The sequence below is a fragment of the Phoenix dactylifera genome, chromosome 12 (genome assembly GCF_051530095.1).
Source record: "Phoenix dactylifera cultivar Ajwa chromosome 12, Ajwa_hap1_PhDact_Kaust_v1.1, whole genome shotgun sequence".
NCBI lineage: Eukaryota > Viridiplantae > Streptophyta > Magnoliopsida > Arecales > Arecaceae > Phoenix > Phoenix dactylifera.
This window is the reverse complement of record NC_143201.1, coordinates 24,800,535-24,814,164: the sequence shown is the minus strand read 5'-3', so window position 1 is coordinate 24,814,164 and position 13,630 is coordinate 24,800,535.

Genomic DNA, 13,630 nt, shown 5'->3' with positions numbered 1-13,630 from the left:
AAGATTTCATATCCTCGTTATAAGATCTGTGATAGAGAACAATGCTACATGAATTAGCATACGTGCTATGGTGAGAATCATCTTATATCTGATCGCATGTGAATCACCTGTTTCTAGTTGTGCTTTGCGCTGCTTGTGCATGATAGGATTATCTACTAATTGCTCCATCATGCAAATTTTTGGGGTGTGAATTTTAGTTAATATTGTGCACGTGTTTCTGGAATCTGGACTGAACATGTTTGGTACAGTGGCATGGTATGGAACTTCTAATGCTCATTGGATTCTCTTGCAAAGACCATTTATATTGCAGCTCAGGCGGTAGAATATCTTCATACTCGCATTCTCCCGTTTGTCCTGTGCCTTTGGCGAGAGTACTCCAATAAGCCGTCAATATCTTTTTTGTGCCACTTTGTGTGCTATCCCTGTGACGCATGCATTTTGTAATTCCTTGTTTTCATCTTGCTTGCGCTCCTTTTGTCTGATTTCCTGTGAACGCTAGATGAATCTTCAGATATATAAGGGTATGAGGAGAGATGACCAACAAGAACGTAATAGAGCTAAAGGTTTTCTTCTGCCTAATTTTTTGACAGTGACGTTATCAATAATTATTAAATATATTTATTTATAATATATTTTATTTTATTTTTAAGTTTTATTTTTTTTATTATCATCAAATTATATTTCAGTTTTTATTAGGGTTTTTTTTAACATGAACACCCTCCTAAATATCAGATTTTGCATGAATACCCTTGGAAAATTGATATTTGCATGTATATTCTCGTAAAACACTTCGTTTTATTATTCTAATTTATTTTTATTTTTATTTTTTCATATGTACCCATGCTATCTAGTGATGCTAAAAAATTAATGGTTTTAAATTAAAATAATTAAAATATTTTTAATTGGTAGATATGCAAATAGATTGCGATTTCGATAGTAAAAGAAAAAGACAAGGACAATAACAGAATTTTAAAATTTTATTTTATTGTTAATTAATATAAATATAATTTTTTTTAATACTGTTAGGACAATCGTTACATTAGAGGCATTTGTACAATAACAAAGTTTTACAAGAGTATATATATAAATATCAATTTTGAAAGATATTTATACAAAATCTGATTTTTAAAAAGGTATTTATGTAAAAAAAAAAAAAATTATTCTCACTCCGTGCAGGTATTGTTCTTGTTTTGACTTCTAAATGAACTATGAAAACTGGCTCAAGTGCCAATTCTCACACACGTTCCCTGACGCCGGTTGCAGTCCTATCGTATTTGATCGATATTGATTTTGAGGATCTATGGTCGCAGATTGACCGGTGACGCTTGCTTAATCTCCAATAACGAACACGTGCTTGCACATCCCGGGTTTGGAGAGCATTTCTTCTGGACAGGAGATTCCAATATATGCTGACCAGTGTTCTAATGTGATCTGCCAAGAGTCACCACCCAGCTTAGCTATAGCTTGCTAGTGTTCCAGAGTGGCATGTTTTTGGTCTTTGGCACCACTCTTAGGTGGTGTTAGGCGGGGATTTTTATTTTAAAAGCTTTTACAATCTATTTGTTCGAAAACGTGATTTATCTTTATTACTCTTCGGAAATACTGCACTCCATGAACCTTTTTTTTTTTTGTCTCGCAACATCGCTGTTAATTTTTTCTCATTCAATCAGATAAATTAATCTAAGCGCCTGCCTCCCAACTAAAATGGACTTTCCTACCCAATAACCCGTATAAACTAATTTAAGCCCAGCCCATTCTGTCCGGCCAAGCCGATGCCCAACACTTGTGAAAAGGAACCAGCCCAAACCTACAGGGTTCTTGAGCCATCTGTCAAAACCTCTGAATTACTTTTCAAAGAAAAGAAATAAAAAAACATTTATGCTCAATGAATATAAACGTAGCATGATAAAATATGAGATGTATCACTTGCATCTCGATGGATGGTATGCAATACATCATTTTTATGCTCTAACGATTTCTCTACTTTTCATTTTTTCAGAAAAGAAATGTCTTATCAAAAACAAAAAGAGGAAGAAAATGACTTTCTTTTCCATAGCACCTGCCACATATATAAATTACTTCATAGATTTAATAGATGAGCTTTGCTATACGTGACCGTTTAGGCCCATGACTTGACAGTTTGACGTGGCCATGCACGGTTGGATATGCAAAGAAAATATCCTATTTACTTTGGGATTAGCATAGTATATATGGAGTTCTTCAATGCAGCTTTTTTTGCATGCATAGTCTTGCGCATAATCACATCCAGTACGGTCTTATTTAACGGATTTAATTAGCATACATGCAAAATTAGCATATGCATGTTACCCATGCAATGACTATTGTTCTTAAATTGTTCATATTTGATGCATGTACTTAGATGCTATATATGCTAGTTGCATGAGGCCGACAGTCTTATATATTACCTTGAGGTATAGATTCAATCATTTTCTTGATGCAAATAAATATAAAACGTACATTAACAATGGAAGACAACAATGACTCCAAGCCAATATCTTTTAAGTTTTTTAATGTAATTTTAATCTTATAATATATATATATATATATATATATATATATATATATATATATATATATATATATATATATATATATATATATATATATATATATAGAAGAAAATAATACTTAATATATTAGAGAAAACCCCTCATAAATTAAATAAAATGATGGGTTTTTTTGTTTCGCTGTATATCAAAGCAATGCAGAAGTTTATGCTTTGTTTCGTTTAGGCAATGCAGCTAAAGGGAATCCTAACGCAACGGATTGCCGACTTCAACCTGGGATGGGCCCAATTGGGCCGATTCTCACGGTATGATTGTTTCGGTTCCACCGGAATAAGTTTGTTTCCTAATCCTATTGCATAGGAATTATGGTTAGAGAAATTGTTCCCTATGTTTAAATTTTAAACTATGAACCTCGCTAACTATATAGCCAAAGAGGAAGTGGTAACCCTCTTGTAGCCAAAGAGAGCAGCCAAAAAGGATGCAGTAGGGCCCCCGGAGCCAAAGAGAGCAGCCAAAGAGGAAGCAGCGGGCCTTCTTAATCCAAGGAGAGCCTACAGGAGAACCAAATGGCCAGTATCTGTTCCATCTTGGCATTCAGATCAGCGATTTGGCGATCTTTTTCTTCCAGCTGGGCCACCTAAAAAGGCCTGCGATACAATGAAGAAAGCTGGCAGAGCAGCACAGACAAAAACAGCATATTACGGAATATTGGCGGCTCTAGTTATCATCTTCGATGAGCAGACCACCGTCATCGCCGGCTTCACGATGCAGGCCAGCTATAAGTCCTCTCCTGCCTTCAGGTGATCCCAAACCCTAATCTAAGACAGCTTAAAGCTGAAGGAAGGGAACCAAAACTTTCATGGGTATTTCTTGTTTGGTGTTAATCTTCTCGTTGGGAATTTTGTGGCTGCTGGATATGAAATGCTGGCACTGATTTTCGTCTCATACACTGGGACACGTTGCTTCGTCAACTTCATGGATTTGGTACTGCCCTTATTTAACACTCAATCCTTAGCAGTTCTTTACACAGTGAGGCCTATTTTGCACATATTTTAATGACTAAATATATATGCTGGCGATCTGAAACCAAAGGATGGGAATAGAAGGTCCAATCAACGGGGAATAAAAGCACTATGAGGATTTGTACTTGTAAATAGAGCATATAGGTGCCACTAGAGTTTGATATTATGTCTTTTGTGACATTTCTTTGTTGCAGATGGTGTTGCTGGAAATTGGACCCGAGGGCGGCCGCGAACCGAGGAGGAGGAGGAGGAGCTCCGGCGAATACTGGCGGGCGGCGATCCGTCGGCGGGCGGCGTCCTCCGTGGGGGGCCTGCAAGAAGCCGATGGCCGGGCTTTTCCAGCGCCGGCCCTCCGATGCCTAAGTCAGAGGGGGGTTTAATTTTGGAGAAGAGAGAGGGACTGTATTTCCAAGTCCGAAGCCTCCCTTGGGAGGAAGAAGCCTCCTCCCCCCTTTTTAGAGGGAGAAGCTCCCCTTTTATAGGGAGAGTGGCAGGGTTACCTGTGATGTGACTGGGCGAATTAATGGGTTACCGTCACGATTGGACGTGGGCGTGGAAGTAATGAGTTGCCGTGGATGGCCCGTTCCCATCATGGGAGGAGATGGCGTGCAGCCAGAGCTTACTTGAGGCGCACAGTGCAGTACATTCTTGGGAATGATGAGGCGTTGACAGTCGTAGCAGAGTATGGTTCCTGATTAATATGTCGTGGCGTGGCCGGCAAGTAAAACATGGTGCGGTAAGGCTGCTGCAGGGCATGGCCGCAGCATATAGATGACGAGGCCGGCCTTCTGAGGTCAGCTCAGCCTTCTGGTCTCGTCTTGCTGGTCTTAGCCTTCTGTGCTCGGCCTGCTGTGCTCGGCCTGCTATGCTCGGCGGCCTTCTGGTCTCGGCCTTCTGAGCTCGGCAGCCTTCTATGCTCGGCGGCCTTCTGAGCTCGGCTTGCTGTGCTCGGCCTTCTGGTCTCGGCCTGCTGAGCTCGGCCTTCTGAGCTCGGCAGCCTTCTGGTCTCGGCCTGCTGAGCTCGGCCTTCCGAGCTCGGCAGCCTTCTGATTTCGGCCTTCTGAGCTCGGCCTTCTGTGCTCGGCAGCATGGATGAGCTCGGCAGCCTTCTGAGCTCGGCCTGCATGATGAGCTCAGGCTTGTTGTCAGATTTGGGTGCTTTAATTGTACGTGTGGGGTGGTCTATTTTTTCCCCCAACACTACCCCCCGACTTCCGAGTTCGAGCAGCTTTTTGGCTCGGGCGAAGGAAGTAGTCTAGTCGTCGATCATCCTGTAACATAGCCAAATATATATGGAGATGTGCGTGCCAAGTAGGGTGTACCTCTCATGCAGTTGAAGTTAAGTGCTCCAGGTTGACTCAGCGGCCTTCTTTGGCCTTGTCTGTTGACGATCAAGTTGAAGTTAAGTGCTCCAGGTTGACTCAGCGGCCTTCTTTGGCCTTGTCTGTTGACGATCAAGCCGAAATCGAGCCGAGCTCGATAATCGATGGAGATCGAGCCGAGCTCGATTAGTCGATGGAGATCGAGCCGAGCTCGATTAGTCGATGGAGATCGAGCCGAGCTCGATTTGTCGATGGAGATCGAGCCGAGCTCGATTGTCGATGGAGATCGAGCCGAGCTCGATTAGTCGATGGAGACCGAGCCGAGCTCGATTAGTCGATGGAGACCGAGCCGAGCTCGATTAGTCGATGTAGCATGACGTTAATCCTTTAACTGGGGGATCCGAGCTTGGTCGGGAATCCGATCTTGGAGACATACGGGAGATGGACTTCATTCGTTGGCGATCGTGCGCCCTTATTTGGAGCGGGGCGACGTTGGAGATAGAGATACCCGTAGGTCGTTTTTTGGATTCTCCGACCTGAAAATAGATAAAATATTGAAATTATTTGAAGCCAAAGTGGCGTCCTGTACCTTTTGGAGATATCTTGATGGCTCCTGAGCTCCAAAGTCTCTCAGGACTTGGCTCAGCACCGGCCTTCTTTGGGCTCGATTTTCTGGGAGGTGTTCTGCGCTCGGGCTTCTGAGCTCGCGCTTATGAGCTCAGCAGCCTTCTGGTCTCGGCCTTCTGAGCTCGGCCCGCATGAGCTCGGCCTGGATGAGACTGCTGCAGGTCGTGGCTGCAGCATGTGGATGACGAGCTCGGCCTTCTGAGCTCGGCTCGGCCTGCATGAGCTCGGCCTGGATGAGACTGCTGCAGGTCGTGGCTGCAACATGTGGATGACGAGCTCGGCCTTCTGAGCTCGGCTCGGCCTGCATGAGCTTGGCCTGGATGAGCTCGGCAGCCCTCTGTGCACGGCCGGGGCTTCGGTGATGGCGACGCTCTGAAGGAGCTCTGAAGGAGAGCAACGTCACGAGCGCCGTCGTAAGGACTTACACCCATGAGGAGGGAGTACATAACTCTCCTTCTCCAGACCTCAGCTTTTATTTCTCTTTCCCTCCAACTCGTTGATGTGAGACTTGGGCTACTACTTCTTACTAGTTGCCCCCACGTACGTCGTTGTAGCGGGAGCCATGCCTGATTCGAGATGGCTCGGGAGAAAGTTTCTTCCTCTGCTTAACATGAACCCGTGGAGGCGGCACAGGAGGAGCCTCCACTTGTTGCAGGCTTTGGGCTGCAATGGCTAGCGCTTGGACTTGCTGCACTAGCGCGTCGAAGTGCTCGGGTTGGACTTGTGGAGCTTGATCTGCCGGAGGTCTTGGTGGTGGATTCTGGACTGAGCGCCCGGGGCTTGGAGCATGATGCTGAGAGGCGTTAAAGACTCCTCTACTCCTTAGTTTCATGGCCGCAACTCGGTCCCTTCCTCTAGCGCCAACTGTTGCTGGAAATTGGACCCGGGGGCGGCCGCGAACCGAGGAGGAGGAGGAGCTCCGGCGAACACTGGCGGGCGGCGATCCGTCGGCGGGCGGCGTCCTCCGTGGGGGGCCTGCAAGAAGCCGGTGGCCGGGCTTTTCCGGTGCCGGCCCTCCGATGCCTAAGTCAGAGGGGGGCTTAATTTTGGAGAAGAGAGAGGGACTGTATTTCCAAGTCCGAAGCCTCTCTTGGGAGGAAGAAGCCTCCTCCCCCCTTTTTAGAGGGAGAAGCTCCCCTTTTATAGGGAGAGTGGCAGGGTTACCTGTGATGTGACTGGGCGAATTAATGGGTTACCGTCACGATTGGACGTGGGTGTGGAAGTAATGAGTTGCCGTGGATGGCCCGTTCCCATCATGGGAGGAGATGGCGTGCAGCCAGAGCTTGCTTGAGGCGCACAGTGCAGTACATTCTTGGGAATGATGAGGCGTTGACAGTCGTAGCAGAGTATGGTTCCTGATTAATATGTCGTGGCGTGGCCGGCAAGTAAAACATGGTGCGGTAAGGCTGCTGCAGGGCATGGCCGCAGCATATAGATGACGAGGCCGGCCTTCTGAGGTCAGCTCAGCCTTCTGGTCTCGTCCTGCTGGTCTTAGCCTTCTGTGCTCGGCCTGCTGTGCTCGGCCTGCTGTGCTCGGCGGCCTTCTGGTCTCGGCCTTCTGAGCTCGGCAGCCTTCTGTGCTCGGCGGCCTTCTGGTCTCGGCCTTCTGAGCTCGGCCTGCTGTGCTCGGCCTGCTGTGCTCGGCCTTCTGGTCTCGGCCTGCTGAGCTCGGCCTTCGGAACTCGGCAGCCTTCTGGTCTCGGCCTGCTGAGCTCGGCCTTCCGAGCTCGGCAGCCTTCTGATTTCGGCCTTCTGAGCTCGGCCTTCTGTGCTCGGCAGCATGGATGAGCTCGGCAGCCTTCTGAGCTCGGCCTGCATGATGAGCTCAGGCTTGTTGTCAGATTTGGGTGCTTTAATTGTACGTGTGGGGTGGTCTATTTTTTCCCCCAACAGATGGCATTGTCATTGGCTATCGCTTCAGCTGCGGCTGCAATAGCAATTGGTCATGTCGGAAAGAACGGGAACAGCCGCACGGGCTGGATGCCGGTGTGTAACTATTTTGACAAGTTCTGCAACCGGCCTTCTCGTGGTGTCTGCCCTGATTGCAATTCCAAACTTCAGGAAAAGTAGCAACTGAGGGACTCCGTTTTTAAGTTCTAAAGTTTTTTATTGGATATCTACTCGTCAATATTGTGGAATAAGATTTTTAATGTTTCTCGGGTTGTAGTTTTCTGCAATTTATTTTCTAGTTTTGGTTTGAATATCACCGTACTTGCTTTGTTTCGCTAGTGCTGTTTGATTCCTTTTCTATTGAAATGCGAATTTTAAGAAACAGCCCATCAAAGTCTTTCACCAAAATGGCTTCACCTATAAGAGTGGGCCGGTACTTCTCATGATTCACTTGAAAAAAAAAACCGAACCGTTGTTAGCTAACAGCTAACTTAGTGGGTCGCATTCAAACCCCCAAAGTTTAACATATCTATTAACCGCCAAAACTTCAAAATCGGCCCAGCGATCTATTTTCATTACAAAATCTTATCGCATAAGGATTACCTAATACCTAATTTTTTTTACAAAATTCCAAAACTAGCCTTCCCACTAAGTTAGTAAAGAGTTTTTCTTTTGACACAAATTGAGAGAGAAGAAAAGAAGAGTCACATGGATGGAGCGCTTTGAGATCTATCCAAGTAGATGGATAGTAGAGAATGGAGCACTTTAAAATCTTTGTAGGTGGATGGATAATAAAGCATAGAGCACAACGTTTTGAGATCTGTGCACGGATAAATGATATAGGATGGGTGCTTTGAGATTTGTGCGTGCAGATGAATGATAAAGGATATAGTGTTTTGGGTTCTGTGCAAATAGATGGTGATAAAGAACTTTCAGCTCAATTCTATAGATGGGCTAACATGTCTGTTTCCTATAGAACTTGCAGCTCAAATCTATCGAAATATCCAAACAAGTCTTAATTTGATACATTGGTTTTGTAGTGCTCGCATTCAGACTAATATTGTTAACTCAGCTTCAAATGAATTGACAATTCATTGCGCCATAGGGAACTGGTAATTTGATTGGCAAATGAACCAGGAAACTTGAAGTTGAAGTGCCAATTCTCACGCACTCTCCCAAATGCAGGTTGCAATCCCATCAATTTTGATGGTGATTAATTTTGCAGCAAAAGGATTCATGGTGGCAAAATTGCAACCAAATCTAGTTGCAGTTAGTATTTTTACCAGTGAGGATGGCTTAATATGTAAGGGTCAGAGCATATCCAAATACATTCAGGTATAAAAACACAATTAGAGCACAAGCCGTACCGCAAAGTGCTATATATCTCTAGATGACCACCATCAAGAGATAGCCAATCATCAAACAACATGTGCTATGTACAACATAGTATATGCTCGTGGCCTGTCTTGTTTAATGGATGTCCATCTTTTAATACAGCACTATGTGGTGCCGCCTACATACTATAGAGGAACCTTACTCGTAGAAATATTAGTATATATCTGCTACTGTGTGCTTACCTAAACATGTGTAGCCAATCGTTTGCAAATGTCAATCAGGAGAGATTGGTTATAGATTTTGTGAAGCGGTATGAACAGATAAGGCTGTTATTTTTCTGCAGTAATTCATTAGTTTCCATTGTAGTTTTTTTTATTTTTCTGCAGTAATTCATTACTTTCCCGTTGCAGTTGCCGAAGAGCTTACGTGATTGCATAGCCCTAGAAAATTGTTTGATCTGGTCATATATCATGGCGAGGCGCTGAGCAAGCAAATCTGTTCTTTGGCACCACTTTTACGTGGTGTTCCGTGAGGATTTTTATTTTGAATGCTTTAATAATGTATTATTTTGGAAATGTGATCTATCTCTCAGAAATACTTGATTCAGCGTAAATCTGTTCTTTCGGACCACTTTTAGGTGGTGTTCCGCGAGGCTTTTTATTTTGAATGCTTTAATAATCTATTTTTTTGAAGATGTGATCTATCTCTTTCTACTTTTTAGAAATGAATCCATGAACTCTTCTTTTTCTCTCGAATGTTCTTCTTATTATTATTTCTGTTCTTCTTCTTTGGGCCAAATTCACTGTTGAGGATCCAGCAACATGACAAAAAAAAAAAAAGAGCCAAAAACAGTTTTTGGTTGGGCCAAATCTACCCATCCAACTGAAAAGCAACACACATAAATACACCTCTGCGGCCCTCGTTTCTCCTTCTCTCTTTTTTTTTTCGTGTTGCTTTTTGTATTTGAGCAAGAAATTATTGGTTGAACTATAGTGTGATATTGGACAAACATTACATAATAAAACGCATGATTGCATGACTGTGGCATGAGCATTGGGTAGTATTACAGGATGTATCCCATGCATCTTGATGTATGATATGCACCACACAAATTTATGCTAACAATTTCTCTAATTTTCTACTCGGTGTCTCTCACTTTTCAGTTGAATTTTAAAAAGAAAATATCTTATCAAAAGTAAAAAAGGGTAAGAATGTCATGATGCTTTCATCTCCATTATCATCAGGCGCATATATGAATTTAATGGATGAGCTTTGCTACACATGATACATGACTTTACAGCTTGATGTGGCCACGCACAGTTGTATATGCAAGGAAAATTTCCTATTTACTCTGGGATTAGCGTAATATATGGAGATAGTTGCCTCTTCAATGTAGCTATCTCTACATATAATAGGCTTGTGCATGACCACATCCATGGTCTTCTTGAATGGATTTAATAAATTTACATATTTGATGCATGAAATTAGATGCTATAATGTTATTTGCATGAGGTCGACAGCTATATATATTATTGTGAGGTGCAGTTTCCATCGCATATGACTCCAAACAAATATCTTAGATTTTTTTAATATGATTTTAATTCATATAAAATGTGGATGTGTGCATATAGGCGAAATATATTGTATAGATTGAAGAAAAGAATATTTAAGATATTACAGGAAACTAATAATCCTAAATCCGGCCCGTGACAAAACCATGCTACTGCAAGGTATTGTCCATAATAATACGAAGCCCAAATACCAATTCATAATAAAATAACATTTTATTCGTAGAATGTTTTCCAAGAGACAACGGTATAGAGCTCTAAAATTTGAACATCTAAAATCTCCCTAAAGACTTTAGGCTCTCTGCTCCTGCCAACTTTATGTATCTATGAAAAAAAATATATAAGAAAATGAATGAGCTATGCGGCTCGATAGGTAACCATGTATCATTTTATCGGATCAAGCATAATATTTTACATGCCAATGCATTATTTAAAGAAATTAACAGTTATAGCAAAGTAAATCATTTTATAGCCAATATACCCAAAACAAGTTATAAAGCAATGCATGCTCAATCATGCGAGTTCGTAAAGATGGAAATGCAATGTAAAATACTACCATTATTACATGCTTTAAAAAATCGTGCTCTCAGACGATACTGCTGCTATGATCACTATAACCCGCGACAGGGCCGTAATATTTGCCAACTATTATTACCCGTTGACGGGGCCATATGCCGAGCTATTATAATCCGCTGGTGAGGGTCGCATACCGAGCTGTTATAACCTGCTGGCGAGGGATGTATGTCGAGCTATTATAGCCCGCTGACGAGGGTCATATGCCAAGCTATTATAACCCACTGGCGAGGGCCGTACATAGCTATTTGAGAATTCATAAATCATTCTATACTTTTCATAAATCATGCATCATAAATAGGTTGGAAAAATGAATAATAGCATCATAATGTTTAAAATGCATGATCACGCCACAATATCATTTTCATGTAATTTTTTTCATAATTATAAATTCATGTATATACAATAAAGTATTCATGAAGGATGCTATTTAGATAAAATCATGAAGCACTTGCAAACCTATACTTGATTCTAATTTTTAAGAAATGCACAATTAGCCATATAACTTATAATTTCATACTTTCAACGTCCATATATATTACTGTGAGGTACAGCTTCCATCATTTTCTTTTATAATGCGAAGAAATACAAAATTTGTATTAAAAATCAAAGATAACAATGACTCCAAACAAATATATTACAGTTTTTTGTTTTATATGATTCTAATTCACATAAAATATGGATGTGTGTGTATAGGCGAAATATATTGTATATCCAAGAAAAAGATATTTAAGATAATAGAGGAAACTGATAAATTAAATAAAATATAGCTGTCTCTGCTATAAGATGCATGTCAAGAGAATCCCAACTTGTGGCTAATGTAACCAAGATGGAGATATAAATACTATTGGTAGAAAAAATGCAATATGATCATGAGCTAAATTTGTGAGATTGTATGATTTGGGCCTCCACAATAATACTGGGCCTTTATTCGTGCGCCTCTATTATAATCTACAATTATAATTTTTTTTAGCTGAACCCGTTAAATGCCTCCATAACTCTAGCTGCAGCCTTGTAAAACAAATTAGGGTTTTTCACAATGGGTCGGGCTGGAACGAGGCATCCTTGACCCTATTGGGCCTATTCTTACATGATGTTGTGTACGGATTTCGATATTGGACCCAGACCCAATCTTGAGTCGAGTTGATGGAGAGTATTTTAGATCCAGCGTCGAGTTTGAATTAGATGGGGGTTATGTATGACCCAAATTTGAAACCAAAAAGCTTTCTTTTGGTGGGTAGAAGAATTCATTAGCTTTACATGCACTAACAAACATACAAATATATGTACATGCTTCTGATTATATTTAATCCTTTTGATGCAAAAATATGTTTATGTAATCATCGTGTTAAGTTTTTCTTTATTTTTTGCTTCCAGCGAGTAATATTTTAAAGTTGAGGGTTTAGGATGTAGTAAATTGGGGAAATCTCTTCCTAAGGAGGCAGTACAAACCCAAACAGTTTAAAGAGGGATTTCCTTACCTTTTCGGAAAGGCCTACCCTACTCTGTGGAAGTACCTATCAACATCTTTTTCCTCAAGGGAAGAGACCCCTCTTCCTGACTCTTTGAGTCTTCATACACAGACTATAACTTCAAATTTGGATAAATTATTTTCAAGCAAATTGAGTCGCTTGCACTCTACTTTCAAGAGGCATAATTTTGGGAACAGATTTATTGAAGATATCTTTCCACTAGTTCTCTGATAACAGATTTGTTAGTGTAGGGTTAGCTATACACAACATAAGAAAAGTATTACTTAAATCCGAAGAAGATCTTACCGTCATCAATTTTTTAAACATACCGTGCGAATTTAAATTTTTTGTTTGGCCTGTGCATTGTGTCATCTGGAGTTTCGAGGTTCTATTTGCTTACCATTAGTGGACATGTATCGTTCTCAACTCAAGAGAAACTGTCTCTGATGGCTCTACCCCCCACTCCAAAGTGATTTTCAAAATTTTGCAGAAAGTAATTTGGCTGGCATGAAGGAAGGTGATCTAATTGTTTGGAATGTCAAGCAGCAGAATGCCATAGGTGCATACAGTTCCACTGATGAGGTTCGAGAACGACGAGAAGAGGTCGAGTGCATCAGAGCTATTATAGAGGTATACCTAACATCATAGAATGCAAAAACTTCTTCAGTCCAATTTATACACTATAACTACTTCTCAATAAACTTGTGGAAATGATATTAATGCAGAGGTTGATACAAAGGGAATGCCATCTGATAGTCATTAACTAACTCATGAAATTTTAATTTATCCAGTCAACAAGGTGAAGATATCTTTGGAAGAAAACAAGGTGAAGACATCCCACACTGCAGTTGGCTGGCTGTTTGATGGCTATGTTTTCTCATCAGCATCCAAGACAACAGATACTTGGGCCATTATTGAGCAGGACAACAGATTCGCATCAATTGAAGCATTTGGGCCATTGTTGGATGTCTGCAGGAGAGAATTTTATCGTATTAAGGAGAGAAATGGAACAGCCCTTCTATTTTGTTTATTAACCAAGCTGTACTCCCAAGTTGGCCGAAGGTCGCGTGTTTTCTTGTAATGTATCTGGACAACAATGTTGTAATCAAACTGCAGCCTAAGCTACAGTACTTGCTTCTATACGATATCTTTTCAAGGACAGTTTAGTTCTGTAAGTTAACAATTCATTTTTATTTTCTTTTCTGTCAACAAAAAGAACAAACAGCCCAATACATAATGATTTAACCCAATTGTTTGTTAAAGGGGTGACTCATCCACATCTTTTTGGAACTC